The 15,560-nt window shown below is 42.9% G+C and overlaps 1 long non-coding RNA gene across 1 annotated transcript in view; it reads left to right on the forward strand.

Annotated features, from left to right (window-relative positions):
* Nucleotides 1-969: 969 nt before the first annotated feature.
* Nucleotides 970-15,560, forward strand: part of LOC309535201 — a 63,769-nt gene continuing 49,178 nt past the window's right edge. The window contains exon 1 of the long non-coding RNA XR_014221104.1: nt 970-1,087. This is a non-coding gene — a long non-coding RNA (uncharacterized lncRNA). The remainder of the gene's footprint in view (nt 1,088-15,560) is intronic.

The raw sequence follows: 15,560 nt of genomic DNA on the forward strand, positions 1-15,560 counted from the left end.
CCTCTTCTTTCAATTTAGTATCCTAATTGTTTATTACTGCTGCTCACATTTCTAATCCTACTTGTACGTTTATCAGACTATTATGCTTCTTCAGATAATCCATAAATGGTTTCCACTCCTCCCTTAGCAATGTTTCCTTTTGATCCCTTTTTTTGCCATACTTGCCAGCTCTACGCATTTTGTCCATTTGTTTTGCCATTCCTTCTTAGTCAGAATTTTTTGAACTTTCCACCTTTGTGCATAAATTATTCTTGCTACTGTTGTCGCCTATAGGAAAAGATTAAGTACCTCCTTGGGAATATCAGAATTTGTTATACCTAAAAGGAAGGCCTCTGGGGGTTTTTTTTTGGGGGGGGAGGTCATCTTAAACATCTTTGTACTGCAACTGTTTGCCATTCACTTCTGCAGGATACAAAACTGACAACAACAGGCTCACTCTGCCTACAAGAGAGGAGGGACTGTGTAAAAGAGTAAAAGAGTATTGGGAAATAATTTATAATGCATTGGAAAAAATGTTTAAAACCACCTTTCCAAAACAACAACAACAAAAAACAGAGTCCTTTTCGTTGGGGATAATTCAGATGGAAATTCCCAGGTGTCAAAAAAGGTTATTTACAGTGGTGCCCCGCAAGACGAATGCCTTGCAAGACGAAAAACCCGCTAGACGAAAGGGTTTTCCGTTTTTCGATGCGCTTCGCAAGACGAATTTCCCTATGGGCTTGCTTCGCAAAACGAAAAAGTCTTGCGAGTCTTGCGATTTTTTTCGCTCCCCCCTTTTTCTAAGCCGCTAAGCCGCTAATGGCCTTTTAGCCGCTAAGCCGCTAAACCGCTAATAGCGCTAATCCGCTAAGCCGCTAATAAGGTTGCTTCGCAAGACGAAAAAACTGCTAGACGAAGAGACTTGCGGAACGGATTAATTTCGTCTTGCGAGGCACCACTGTATGTATGCCACTACGGTGGCCCGTGTTTTGTTAGCCAAAAAATGGAGAACGAGTGAGGTCCCAACCAAAGAAGAATGGCAACTTAAACTGATGGAATATGTGCAGCTTGCAGATCTAACTTCTAGAATAAGAGAACAAGAAGAACAGTCATTTAAAGAAGATGGGGAAAGTGTTTATTGAATATATGGGGGGAAATAGTATACACTTGAAAACTTTGGCAGCATTAAGATAAATTAAACAGTGTAAATAAGTTTTGATGGAAGTAATAATGGAATACTGAATGGTTTAGTTTATATAAAATATGCAGGGATTTATGTTATGCAAAATGAATAATTGAAAGAGAAGAAGGAAAGTCACTGATATTTTAAGGTTGTTTAAATGAATATTCTAAATTGTAAAAAAGAAAAATGTAATGAAAAAGAAAAATGTATATGTATATGTATATATTGTCTTATGCAAAGACAGATTTTGCTGAAACCCATGTAAGGTGACCGGATGTAGCAAAGAACAGATACCCCTGTATCTTTAATACAGGGGTGAGGTACCAGTAGCCACCGCACTACAGCTCCCATCATGCCTGGTCACTGACCATATTGGCCAGACGTTGATGGGAGCTGGAGTCCAATAGCATCTCGAAAGCCACAAGTACTCCATCCCTACATGACAAGGGCGATGTCACAGACTGGTTGGACACAGAGGAATGGTGGGCGGAACCAGCTGGGGAACCCCCAAGGGCAGAAGATTCAGAGTGGTGGTGGGGTGACAATGAGGGGTCAGAGGGAGAAGAGGGAGAGGACTGGGAAGAGGAGGTGTTGGAAGCTGAAGAGGTAACAGGGTTTTAGTGAGTGGGGCGAGTGTGTGGCAAAGAGAAGTCCAGAATCAGAGGCAGAAGCTGAGGCAGAAATGAGTCTGGCTGGTGAAGAGGCACAGGTGGTCCAGCCCAGTATACCTGAAGGAGCGTCTCCACTCCCATCATTCAGCCCAGACACTGAGGTCCAGCTCCGAGGTCCTTCTGGCAGTTCCCTCACTGCGAGAAGTGAGGCTACAGGAAACCAGGCAGACAGCCTTCTCGGTGGTGGCGCCCGCCCTGTGGAACACCCTCCCATCAGATGTCAATGAAATAAACAACTATCTGACTTTTAGAAAACATCTCAAGGCAGTCCTGTTTAGGGAAGTTTTTAATATAAGATGTTTTATTGTGTTTTTAATACTGTAGTTTTTGCTTTATAAGACTCACTTTTCCCTCCTAAAAAGTAAGGGGAAATGTGTGTGCATCTTATGGGGCGAATGGAGGCTGCACAGCTATCCCAGAAGCCAGAACAGCAAGAGGGATTGCTGCTTTCACTGTGCAGCGATCCCTCTTGCTGTTCTGGCTTCTGAGATTCAGAGTATTTTTTTTCTTGTTTTCCTCCTCCAAAAATTAGGTGTGTCTTTTGGTCTGGTGCGTCTTATAGAGTGAAAAATACGGTATTCTGTTGGGAGCCGCCCAGAGTGGCTGGGGAAACCCAGCTAGATGGGCGGGGTATCAATAATAAATTAGTATCATTGTTATCAACATCATCATCCTGCGACAAGCTCCCCTCCCTGCTGTTCTCCCAGGTCCAGAGGAGGCATAAAGAGGGCAGAGGAGAAGTTAGCTTCCTACAGGCACAGTCTCAGATTGCTTGAGGGGAAACCCTGAAGAGGAAGGGACTTAGGCAACTGTGGGGAGACAGGGACCTTTGGTCTCAGCAACTGCTTCACGGAAGCTTTGCTCACCAGGCCTGACGCTCTTGTGCACACCCTGTTTTTGCTCATAAAGAGTTAACTCATATTTGTTCGGTTCGATTTACTGCTGGCTCGCTCCTGTCAGGTAGACCTAAACCTTCTTCAGAACCCTTAAAGGGGTAAGTGGGGGGTAAATGGCTTGCAATTGTCCATTTTTGTAAGGTGATTGACACACAGGGAAGAATTCAGCTCAGTTCTTGAGTGAGAAGGAGGAGGTCCACTCTTGAGACCATATGAATGGGAAGTTTTCCCTTTTTTCCATTGTAAGTGAAGGAGAAGCTGAGCCAAAGCGAGGACTTGGCAGGCTTGTTTGTGTTTTGTTGTGTAAGTGCAACAACACCAGAGACCCTACGAAGGGCAACGTCCAGTAAGGGAACAAGAGCTGAGGTCATGGCTCAAGTAAATCAAAAGAGTGATGCACTAGAAAACCAAAAGCAAGGTATCACATGACTCACCCCTGCTGTGAGGTTTTGGCTCCTTTTTAAGAACTGTTTTCATATGAGAGTGCTTTGACATTTTTCTCTCTCCTTTCATTTTTGTTTAAAGCCACTCATAATTTATTGCTGCAATATATCACGTTTGCTGCTACAGGTTTACTTATTTATTTCAAACCGGGGCTTTCGGCTTTCCAATGACTTATACGCTGTCGGGAAAGAAAAAGAAAAACAAAAAGCACCCTCTGCTGGGAGAAAACCAGTAACTCGGTTGTTCAATAGGTTTAATTTTTAGCCATGCATAGGGAAGGATTAATAAACTTTATTGCACATAACCAAAGGCCTTTGAAAGGAGAAAAAGAAAAAAACCTCACATCTCGTTCATACATAATCTATTTAGCCATTAGCAGAATATAATGGGCCTTTACCATATCTGTAAGATCCATCATAATTAAAACCCATATCTGCAGTGCATCAGTGCACCAATATATCAATTCATTAAATACCATTAAAAGGTTTTCCTTTAAAAAAACAAAAACCTTGCATGTAGTTTACTAGCTGTGTGGCAAATAGTGCTACCTTATCAGTAATGTACCATCTTTTATCTGTTAACTATTCTATTGCGGTATCTTGTGGCATCTTACCCAAGCATACTGTACAAGAATAGCTGATCAGATTGTCCCTTGGTTCAGTACATGAAGGGCAAAACAATAAGTAACGTGAAATATCTTCAATATCCAATCACACATTTTTGCTCCTACTGTGGTATTCCTCTATACAGCTCCAAAAAACCCCCACAAAAAACATGAAAAGCATTACAGTGGTACCTCAGGTTAAGTACTTAATTCGTTCCAGAGGTCCGTACTTAACCTGAAACTGTTCTTAACCTGAAGCACTACTTTAGCTAATGGGGCCTCCTGCTGCTGCCGCGCCGCCGGAGCCCGGTTTCTGTTCTCATCCTGAAGCAAAGTTCTTAAGCTGAAGCACTATTTCTAGGTTAGCGGAGTCTGTAACCTGAAGCGTATGTAACCTGAAGCGTATGTAACCTGAGGTACCACTGTACTTGGAAGTTAGAATCAACAGACTGGTGCAAAATCTTAACTGCTCCGGAGACACCTTGGACCTTGAGCTTTCCAATAGTACAATGTCAGGTCCTGTGCAAGAATGGGATTCTAATTCTTATGTGTCTTTAATTGAGTAAATCTTCAGGTGGACTCTTTCAAGGAGATTATCATTGCCGTCTAACAGAGAGAGAGCCAATGCTTATCAGGTTTTGTTTTGGAAGTTGTACTGCCTTTCATCTTGGATTATAGATATTTAAAGCAGGATGGTGACTGTCATCTACCAATCAAAGCTATGGTCCAGATAGCTTTAAGAGATCAGAGGAGCATCTGTCCGATACGGATTAAGACTAGGAATTACCTGCAACCAACTGAGCCAAGACCAGCTCACGATGGCAGCCATCTCATCTGCCCACAAGGGAGGAAAACCCTGCTCTCCCTTTAAATACTGTGTCTTCTCCTTTCTTCCCCAGTACAATTATGCTGATCACGTTACTCTAGATTCAGGAATTAGCAGAATCACGACCGGTAGCACAGTCCAAACGGGACTTAGCAACAGCAATGCGGCACAAATCCCACAGTGCTTTCCACCCTTCCAGTTTGCACAGCCAGCAGTAGAGAGAGTTTCCACCCGAAATAACTGTTAAAGCTGATTTCCCATGAAGTTGGAGAGCTAACATGATGTCAGAGATGTTACTAGGAGCAAACTCCAACCTTGGCAAGCGGTCTTTCCACCTGCAGAGCCTTTTTAAGTGGAGAGGCATTCAGCCACGTGCTGCCTCCCCAGCATTCCAAAGTGGTATGGTCCAGTGATGACTGTACCATGTGATTCTGTTGATTGGTTAGAATTGGTTCGTGCTGTCTTTTTGTTGTTGTTGTTCTAATAGGAAAGTGTATTTGGTCAAAGGTGTGCTGATCTAATGACAATTCCTTTGGATATAAATATTGTTGGCATCTGTCTGTCTCGAGAGAGAATAGATGAAGACACTGCTGTGTCAGCAGTACCTAAGTAACGTCTCTGGGGCACAAGCCCAGGCAGTGTGTATGGAGGTCCTGGACTGCCCAGATGACAAGACTCCCCAAACCCAAATAAAAGAATGAACTGCAGTTACATAGCCTCCAACATTTCTCCGATGAAAATAGGGACGACTTATTGCATAATAATAATAAAAATTTTATTATTTATACCCCGCCCATCTGGCTGGGTTGCCCCAGCCACTTATATATGTTGGGTGGCTTCCAACATATATAAAAACACCACAGAACTTTAAATACTAAAGAACTTCCCTGTACAGGGCTGCCTTCAGATGTCTTCTAAAGGTTGCATAGTTACTTATCTCCTTGGCTTGGGGGTCGCATAACTCCATACCCTCCGACATTTCTCCGATGAAAATAGGAACGTCCTAAGGAAAAGAGATTGGGACGTGGGTGGCGCTGTGGCTTAAACCACAGAACCTAGGACTTGCTGATCAGAAGGTCGACGGTTCGAATCTCCGTGACGGGGTGAGCTGCCGTTGCTCGGTCCCTGCTCCTGCCAACCTAGCAGTTCGAAAGCACATCAAAGTGCTAGTAGATAAATAGGTACTGCTCTGGCGGGAAGGTAAACGGTGTTTCCATGCGCTGTTCTGGTTTGCCAGAAGCGGCTTAGTCATGCTGGCCACATGACCCGGCAGCTGTATGCCGGCTCCCTTGGCCAATAAAGCGAGATGAGTGCCGCAACCCCAGAGTTGGTCATGGGGGTCCCTTTACCTTTAAGGAAAAGAGGGACATTCTGGGATCAAATGAGAAACCAGGACAGCTTCTGTAAATCCGGGACTGTCCCTGGAAAATAGGGGCACTTGGAGGGTCTGCAGTTACTCAGATTTGACCATGCTTGAGGTCACTTTCAACCCTACACTTTTATGATCCTATGCTTCTAAGACTGGAAAGAGACATAAGATGCTGTTACTTTCCTCCCTTGAGCCCTACCCTCCCATAAGAATCAGCATACTGGCTGAATTGCTACGTATGGGTTTCACTTTCGCAAATAAAACCCCATGTTAACAGAAACACGGGACAGTAAAGCCTTGCTCAATAAAACATGAGACTTGGCCATGCTCTTCTGCATCTCACAGTATTATAGCTAATTCATTTTTAATCAAGCCTCTTTTCCTAGCCCATATCTCCAGATACATTTATTTCCTTCAGAATGCATCCCTTATCCGCGCAACCAATAAAAAGTGCCTCCAACTGAGCAATTTATTTTTCCACATTATTTTTATGGGTTCGTTGCTGGGTTTTTTTAAAAAAAACATCTTTAAAGACAATAAAACAGGGGGAAACATATGGGTAAGCATATGGGTTTGTTAGGGTTGCCATATGTCCTGAATTTCCTGGACATGCCCGGGATTCAGCCATTGGGAATTGTGTCCGGGCGGAAATGTCTAGGGAAATCCTCAATCACTTTTCTATCCAGATTTTCACTCTCTGAAATATGGTACCCCTGGGTTTGTATATAGCCTTGTTTTTTGAAAAGTTATGGTTATGATGTCCAGATTTCCCTTTTAGGTACAGTCAGAGTCCTGTAGATGTGTTGTCAAGATCTGAAGTGCCACTCCATTGCATAGATGTGTTCTTTTCTTCTGGAAAAGAGCAATTTAAACCAATTTAATACTTCCTTGGTCATGGGCTGGTGAAGTTGGCTACCCCATTTTCTCCCCTGGAAAGCTAAACTAGGAAGTTGGAAGAGTGATGTTCTTTCCCACATTCTCTGTCAGCTCTGTGTGCTTTCCGTCACTCAGATTAACTCTACTGGACCTGACTTTCACCTGATCCATTGGGGGGGAAATAAAACTGTCTCTGGTACAGTGGTACCTCGGGTTAAGAACTTAATTTGTTTTGGAGGTCCATTCTTAACCTGAAACTGTTCTTAACCTGAGGTACCACTTTAGCTAATGGGGCCTCCCGCTGCTGCCACACCGCACGATTTCTGTTCTCATCCTGAAGCAGAGTTCTTAACCCGAGGTACTATTTCTGGGTTAGCGGAGTCTGTAACCTGAAGCATCTGTAACCTAAAGCATCTATAACCTGAGGTACCACTGTATGTGGTGGGGAAGGCTGTTTCACAGAAGGGATTGGGAAATATGTACATTTGTTTCTCTCAATTCCCTATATTCAGACCTCTGCTTCTCCACATCTGTTTGAGATTATTCTTTTTTTTTAAGTCCTCGTGAGAATTCACCAGCATTTTGGCAAGGCGATTCCCCCTAATATCAGGCGGGGGTTTTTTTTGCTATCTTCACTGCTAAATGTATTTCCATGCATGAGTATACCCGAGTATATGCATTTTTGTACATTTTCCCAGGGAAGTGGGACCGAACTGCTCTGGCAATTGTAGCTCTGTTAGAATTGCGGTCTACTGACTAATCTCAGCATCCCTAACAAACTGTGAGCCTCAGGATTATTTGGGGGAAAGCCTTGACTGTTCAGAGTGGTACAATACTGCTTTATTTTTTTATTTTTTAAAAAATAAATATTTATTAAGAATTTTCCATTTTAAAAAGCCAAAAAGAAAAAAGAAAAAGAAAAATTAAAAACATATACAGTTTACAATCCTTATTTTCTATAACATATTTCCCTGACTTCCCCGCACCTCCCCTTCTTATATTCCAATTCAAATTGTAAATTCAACAAGTTCTTGTCCCCAATTTTTATCCTTTTTATACTTAATCCATTTTAAAAAAACAATTTTACCTTATAAACCTCAAAATTTATACCTCAGTACTCATTCTTAAATCCTTATTTCTAAAGTTGACCCAAATTCCCTTCCACGAATTCCCCACTTTTCATACTGATAACAAAACAAAATAAAAAGACAAATTATAATTATACACCCTTTGGATCCCCAAACCCCACCCCATCCCCTTTCCTGGTTTCAATCCCCAACAAATGTCCATTAGTCTTAATCTGCTATCAGCCTGGAGATCTCACGTCCGAGGCCCTTAATTGTCTCTCAGTTCCTCTCTGCCGGTTTTTTTGATAGTCCTTAATATTAAACACCAGATCTCGGAGATGCTCTAACCCGATGTGGACAATGCTTCCTCCAGCCAGACTACCATACTTAAAAGTGGAGCCCAAATCTTGTTTCTTGCTCCTTTCATGTCCAAATGTCCCCAAAGCTCCAACTTTCACCTTAATCAAATTTGTAATCCTTAGGTCTTCAGATCTCCACATATAGAGATCTCTCCATTCTTCAGTCTCCAATTTGGACCAGATTTTCATCATCCAATTCTTGTTTTCCTTTGTAACCATCATGTCAGGACTCTGGCTCTCCTTTGTCATCTGCAACACCACATCTCCTCCTTCCCTTTCCTCAAAAACAACATGTGTCTCTTTCTCCACACTCTCAAAGTTCTCAACTTTCTACTCTTGTCCAGCTGCATGAACTTCCCGGATCAAATCCTAATCAAATTCAATGCACTTGTTTACTGTTAAGTCCAGGGTTGCAACGTTAGTAGCCAAAACATCAATTTGGCCTTGTAACTTTCCCAAGAGAAAGAAAATTCTGTCCAATTTAGCTTGAGTTTTCCCTCCTTCAGCCATTCTTGTAATGTCCCAAAACCCCCTCTAGAGGGATTTTGGTTACTTAGTATTCCTTCCAGTTCAAATCCAAAAATCAAGTTAGTATGTATCGATTCTTCCTTATTTTCAACAAAGTATAACCCAATTGTAACAAATATAACCAGCAGAGACAATAGAAAACAAAGTTCGCTTTTTCCGTCTTGACAGCTAGTTTGACAGCTGTCAAGCTCTTCGATATCTCTCCAACAGGCTTTCTCACGGATCACTCCCGGGTCCGGGGGGGGGGTGACACTTCAGCTCCAAAAATTAGCTCTTATCCTCCAGTAAAGATTACTTAAACTGCCAAATCGTGAAATTAATATCTTTTGCCCAATAAGAAGGAAAAAATCCTCTAGACCTTAGTTAGTTAGTCCTTGCTTTAGATTATTTATAGGACGGGGAGACAGACTTCCTGTTTACGCCTTCCCTGATCGTGCCTAATTCAAAAAAAAAAATTCCTTTAGAAATCCAATTTCCGTACTACTCACGGGTTGCTGCTTTAAAATCCAATTGTCCACAGGAAGAAGTCAGCGCTCTCCGACCATGGCATGTGGCTTCACTCCGTAGGAGAAGCAGTCGACTCACAGCACCGCACCACTCACCCCGTCTCCCGTTCCAAAGCCTTTAAAAAGGCTCCTTCACGGGTCGGGGGCGCAAATGGTGCCCGCCGAGTCACCAGGTTCACAGGCTTCACCGCCTGTGATTTTTAAGGGTCCCCGCGTCGCCACAGCGGCAAGACCCAAATCCTGCGGAGCCGATTCCCTCCGGAGCTCGGAGGGAATCCGCCATTAGCCGATGGCGCTAACCCGGAAGTCCCGATACTGCTTTAAACAGATAGTGCAGATGGGACCTTTGTGACGCAGTTCTCCAAGCAAATAATGTGTACAAAAATGGGCACAAAATGGGCATAAAAACACATATATTAGTGAAAATAACGTACAAGAATTGCATTATATTAGGGGGAAGTCCTGGCAAAACTGTGTATATTAGGAGGCATACGCACTACAAAGCTGAGGAATCTTTGTGAGGACTTCTTTTGAAACAATAATAATAAACCACCGACTGAGGTGGGAATGTGGAGAACTGAGCACAAGACTGGGAAAATGAGAAAAAATGAGAAGCCAAAATTGACAGATTCATTCAGCTCTAGCGCCTACTACCTTCTCAGTTGACAAGCTTATATACAGGGAAGTCAGCTGAGAATTGGCACCGGAAATCTCTAGGGGGCTGTGCTGTGCTTAAATCAAGCCACTGGACTGAAGGTTTCCTGGCTTCTCAGTTCATTATATTCCTGATAGGCCAGAATCTTGCCTGATGGCAGGGGACAGGAGAGTTCTTAATAATATTTTCCTTTTCTTTCTTTTTCACTTATTTTACCCTTTTACAATCCCAGTCCTGCAAAAATCTTTCAGCTCCATAGTCTCTATAGATCTGTACGGTGCTTTTTTTCTTTTTTAAAAAATGTTTAGGGGTACTCTCATTTTCCTACTCATATTGAAATACTGCCCCTCAATGAGGCCAAACCTAGATTCACAAAATGTTTAGGGGCATGCGTACCCCTGCGTCCCCCCAGAAAAAAAGCACTGGATCTGTACCAAACCAAAATGGTCAGCCACTTTTCTTCAGGCTAGATGTATAAGACCAATTATTTTAACAATATATCAGTGTCGAAGCAATGAGTCTTCCACATCAACTTTGTTGGACTGGTTCATGTTGTGCAGATGCCTGATTATTGTCTGCCAAAGCAACAACTCTATTCTGAACTTAGAAATGGAAAGCGTAATGCTGGTGGTCAACAAAAGAGGTTCAAAGACTCTCTCAAGGCAAATCTTTTAAAATGTAGCATAAACACTGACAACTGGGAAACACTGGCCTGTGAGTGCTCTAACTAGAGAACAGCCTTTACCAAAGGTTTCATGGGCTTTGAAGACACTTGAACTCAGGACGAAAGGGAGAAACATACTAAGAAGAAGGCATGTTTGGCAAACCCTCACCATGATCAACTCCCACCTGGAAACCTATGTCCCCACTGTGGAAGGATGTGTGGATCCAGAATTGGCCTCCACAGTCATTTACGGACTCACTGTTAAGACCGTGTTCAAGGAAGACAATCTTACTCGGCTACGAGTGATCGCCAAAGAAGATGGGTATCATCAAAAATATTCAGTAACATTAATTTTGGAGGGCAAACAAGGGTTTCTTTGGTAATGTTTATCATTTTTGTCAAAATTTAATTTCAAAAATCTTGCACCAGTTGACATTCCCAGCAGAAATGATAATATTTATTAACTTATTAGTTGTGTTGTTTCTTGAGTGTCTTACTCTAGCCTCTAGATGGCCCCCTTGTCTTGTTATCTAGATAAAAAGCCTGTCGCTAAAAGCTTGATCAGCCCACATCCTGATATTTTCCAACCATCTCTACTTTTCCAAACAACTCTAATTATGTCTTAATTATGCTGGAGTGCAGTTAGCTAAGCACAACAATATTACAAGGGCTTTCTTTGGTCAGTTAATTGCTTGTGTACCATCCATCTGTCTGGGACATTTTGTCTAATCTAACAATTTGTTTACATGTGAGATCTCTCGTGGATTTTCCAGGAGAAGAAAGGAGCTCAGCTGCCTGCCTGTGTCCTTGCACATCATAGCAGCAACTTTTGCAGCAAACAATTTGGTGATATGGAAGGGCTCTCAAAGATGTGTGCGTTAGGCAGAACTTTGCTTCTACAGAGATGAACAAATAGCTTTTGTAATGTTCAAGTGTGTGTTTTGAGTCCTTTGGGGTCAAATTTTATTAATTTGAAAATGCATAGTCTGCTTTTCGTTTCATATGATTTCTCAAAGCAAAAAATGACACCCCCCACACACAAAAGCAATCGAAAACGACTAGTCAATAATAGAATGCCAATAAAAAAACCGCAGCTTATCTCTAAGCCAGAAGTCCCTTTTATATGATCACCCCTCATGCAATCAAAGTTGCTTGTAAGGAGAGATTGGGGTCATGCTCACTGGCTGTGCCCCCCCCCCGCCATGCCCTGCTCCAGCACCCATGGATTAAGAGGGAAGATCTGAAACAGGGAGTCTGGCCCATCACACAAATTTCCACCCTTAGTTGAGTATGGGGGAGGGAGCTTTTTTTAAAGCTCTTTTTTGGCAAAGCTATTGAATTGCTTTTTGGTGGTGGTGGTTTTTAGTTTGGCCCTAAATTGTTGAGCTTTTTTTGCAAAATCGCAAGGTTTTTGAGCTATTTCTGGGAAGAATCAGCAAAAGCGGCACCCCCAGCATGGGCTGCTGCGATACGTCCCGGACAATTTGCAGAAGCGGCTTGCGACCGAAGCATTCCAGATATGTCTGGCAAATTCTGGACGTATGGCAACCCTAAGCTCAGCATTGTATTGTACGACACTCACCATAACCAGGCAGAGTAGCTCCACCTTTTGGGTTGTATCCAGTGTTACTTCAGCTCAGGGTTCAACCACACTTCTGGTTGTCCTCTGATTTGTAGGCACAAGTCTGAGAGAGAAATTTATTTATTTATTTTACCTCTTGCCACTTTCCCCAGGAAAACTTGCCGTCTTACCACTGAATCGGAACGAACGTGAATCGGATTTTCTGTGGGTTGACCTTATTCCAATTCAGCGGTAAATGGTGGCTTTTCCTGGGTAAAGCAATGGGACAAAAGGAAAACCTCTGTAAAGAAATTGAAGGTACATTCTTCCACCTTTGGTGGACGTGCCCAAAGATTAAGGCTTTCTGGGAGATGATCTATAACGAAATGAAAAAGGTATTTAAATATACTTTCCTGAAGAAACCAGAGGCCTTTCTCCTGGGCATAGTTGGCCAATCGGTGTTAAAGAAGGATAGAATTTTCTTTCTGTATGCTACAGCAGCAGCAAGAATTCTCATTGCAAAGCATTGGAAGTCACAAGACCTACCCACTCTGGAAGAATGGCAGGTGCAATTAATAGATTATATGGAACTGGCGGAAATGACTGGCAGAATCCGAGACCAGGGAGAAGAGTTGGTGGAAGAAGATTGGAGGAAATTTAAAACTTATTTACAGAAACACTGTAAAATTTTTGAATGCCGATGACATTGAAATGAATTGAAGGGGTTCTAGCAACAAGGTAAAATGTAAGATGGGACTGATAATAGATAAAATGAACTTGCTGAACCAATTTTCAAAAGGGATACAAAAAAAGGAGACGTGAGGAAGTCAGGAAAATAAGTTAACTAAAGATGAGAAATTTTTAAAAAAGAGGGATTGTTTTCTTTTATATGTGTTACCTTTTTCTTCTTTTTTGTGTTTAATGTTTGTATTTTTGTATTTTGTAATTTTGTATTTTTTTTGTTTTTTGTATCTTTCTGAACTTTTTTATTGATAAAACTTAATAAAATATTAATTAAAAAAACAATAACAAAAGGAAAACCTCTCAAACCCATGCCTAGAAGTCACGAACCAAATGGATGAAATTGCGGGACAAAGGGAAGTATGGATGTAACAGCAATTAATGAAAGAAAGGAGATTCTGACTAAACATCAGGAAGAGCTGTGAACTGCCCTGAGACCTCCGAGTATAGGGCAGTATATAAAATCAATAAAATTATTATTATTATTATTATTATTATTATTATTATTATTATTATTATTTTCTGGCAGTAAGACCTGTTCAGTGGTGGAATGGTCTCCCTCAGGAAGTTGTAAACTCTCCTTCCTTGGAGGTTTTTAAGCATGGGTTGGGTAGTTATCTGTCATGAATGCTTTAGCTGAGATTCCTGCCTTGCAGGGGGTTGGACTAGATGACCCCAGGGGTCCCTTCTGACTCTACAGTTCCATGAGTCTATGGATTAAATTAATGGGCCTAAATTAGCTGCGTCCATTTATTTGGATGGGTCCTGTCTGCGTGGAAATAACACTGAATACCACTGGTAAGGTGGTATTACTTGTGGATTAACTTTTCTGTTTCTTGTTCAGTGTTAAAGGTTGAGCAGAATACAGTGGTACCTCGGGCTAAGAACTTAATTCATTCTGGAAAGTCCGTTCTTAACCTGAAACTGTTCTTAACCTGAGGTACCACTTTAGCTAATGGGGCCTCCTGCTGCCGCTGCGCCGCTGCCACGCGATTTCTGCTCTCATCCTGAAGCAAAGTTCTTAACCCAAAGTACTATTTTCGGGTTAACGGAGTCTGTAACCCGAAGCGTCTGTAACCTGAAGCATCTGTAACCCGAGGTACCACTGTAATTTCCCTCAGAGCGTGCTCAAATTCACACCTTTCCGTTTCTGCCTGCAGTGGTTTAGCCACCTCACTGTTGCCTGAGAGCTGCTTTTGCTGAACAGCGGCTACCAACTCAGGGGGAATCACAGGCTTTCAATGTTCCCTCGCACGTGGTAACGCAAAAACTTTATGGTTCCTCGCCATATGTAGTTTCCCCCCTGTGTGAAACCGAAGTCATGAATCGGAGTGTGTGGCTTTTTATGGCTGGAGAAATGAGTGTGTAACAGCCCTGCATTATCACCAAAGAACCTTAAATGCTAACCTGGTTACGTGTTTCAGGAGCTGAGCGGAGCCAATAAACGTTCCGACATGAACATAGTTTCGCCATATCGGGCAGGGGACATTTGTGCCATACCTCTGGAATTGCAAAGATGATGATGGTGATGAATTAATTTTATTTATACCCCACCCTCCCCAGCCAGAGCCGGGCTCAGGGTGGCTAACACCAGTAAAATTACAGTAAAAACATAATGGGGGGGGGGGCGACCAATTTAAAATACAGGTTAAAATGCAATTTAAAATGCAGCCTCATTTTAAAAGTAGCCCATGGATCAGAACCGTAAGGGGAAGGAAAACATAAGAGTCAGACTGAGTCCAAACCAAAGGCCAGGCAGAACAGCTCTGTCTTGCAAGCCCTGCGGAAAGATGTCAAGTCCCTCAGGGCCCTAGTCTCTTGTGACAGAGCGTTCCAGTACTGACAGAGCGTTCCAGTCGGGGCCAGTACTGAAAAGGCCCTGGCCCTAGCTGAGACCAATCTAACCACTTTGTGACTTGGGAAATCCAAAATGTTGTCATTTGTGGACCTTAAGGTCCTCTGTGGGGCATGCCAGGAGAGGCGGTCCCGTAGGTGCGTGGGTCCTAGGCCCACGTGATGCTGAAAGGACAGTATCTCTGTACAGTGGTACCTCAGTTAAGAACTTAATTCTTTCCAGAGGTCTGTTCTTAACCTGAAGCACCACTTTAGCTAATGGGGCCTCCTGCTGACACTGTGCCACCACCGTGCGATATCTGTTCTCATCCTGAAGCAAAGTTCTTAACCCAAGGTACTATTTCTGGGTTAGCGGAGTCTGTAACCTGAAGCGTATGTAACCCGAGGTACCACTGTATCTTAAAGTCAGTCACTTAGTTGTTGTTGTTAGTGCCAGGGACTGGCAGGGCTCCAAAGCGTGTGTGGCAGATGCAGGGGTCCCCCAGGAGAGGGGACCAGTGATTTATGGGATGTCACGCCACCCACATGGGGAGGAGGGAGAGTCAGGGCAGTCCGAGGCAGAGGAAGGCAGGCAGGGTGTGGCAAAGGAAGACAGTTCAGGTGAGGGATGGGTGGATCAGTAGATTCCCCACCTTCCCCTGCCCCACTGTCTCCTAGAATGAGGAGGGGCATGAAAAGAGCAAAGCAGAGACGACTTTCATACAGGAGAAGTCTCAGGCTGTAGAAGAAGAAGAGTTTGGATTTGATATTCCGCTTTATCACTACCCAAAGGAGTCT

The sequence above is a fragment of the Podarcis vaucheri genome (assembly GCF_965113315.1).
Source record: "Podarcis vaucheri genome assembly, chromosome: 6".
In the NCBI taxonomy this organism is placed as follows: Eukaryota; Metazoa; Chordata; class Lepidosauria; order Squamata; family Lacertidae; genus Podarcis; species Podarcis vaucheri.